Below are 773 nucleotides of genomic sequence, written 5' to 3'. Positions count from 1 at the left end.
ATTATATATTATATTATATATTATAATATTTGACTATCTGAACAATATGTAATATATAACAATAATGCAAGGAAGAAATGATACATGTAGAAAACATTATTTAAGGTCAAAGCAGAGATTATTTGATCCATTTGGAAGAATTTACCAGAATAACCTTCCAAAATAATAGAAAGTTTAAGTGTGTTTACTGAAATATAATATTTGGCATGTGTAAAACATTTACAAAATGCAACATTATTTGTTACTAGGGGCCCGGTGCACGAAATTCATGCACTGGGCCGGGGTGGAGTGTCCCTCAGCCAAGCCTGCCCCCTCTCACATACTGGGAGCCCTCAGGCGTTGACGTCCATCACCCTCCAATCGCATGATCAGCCCCTTGCCCAGGCCTGATGCCTCTGCCAGGCCTGGGCAGGGGACCCTCATTTTCCCCCATCACTGGTTCTGACCCCAGCCCAGGCCCGATGCCTCTGGCCCAGGCGTCAGGCCTGGGCAGGGGACCCCCAGACCCCTCCGATTGCTGGCTCTGCCCCTTGCCCAGGCCTGATGTCTCGGCCAGAGGCATAGACTCCCATCATCCTCCGATAGCCTTATCGGCCCCTTGCCCAGGCCTGACGCCTCCACCAGAGGTGTCAGGCTTGGACAGAGGAACCCCATCTCCCCCCAATCACTGGCTCTGACCTCCTCCCAGGCCTGAGGCCTCTGGCCCAGGAATCATGCCTGGGCAGGAGACCCCCATCTCCCTCTGATTGCTTGCTCCACCCCTGCCCAAGCCT

Source organism: Myotis davidii, unplaced genomic scaffold (assembly GCF_000327345.1).
Source record: "Myotis davidii unplaced genomic scaffold, ASM32734v1 scaffold24, whole genome shotgun sequence".
NCBI lineage: Eukaryota > Metazoa > Chordata > Mammalia > Chiroptera > Vespertilionidae > Myotis > Myotis davidii.
This window is presented reverse-complemented; position numbering follows the sequence as displayed.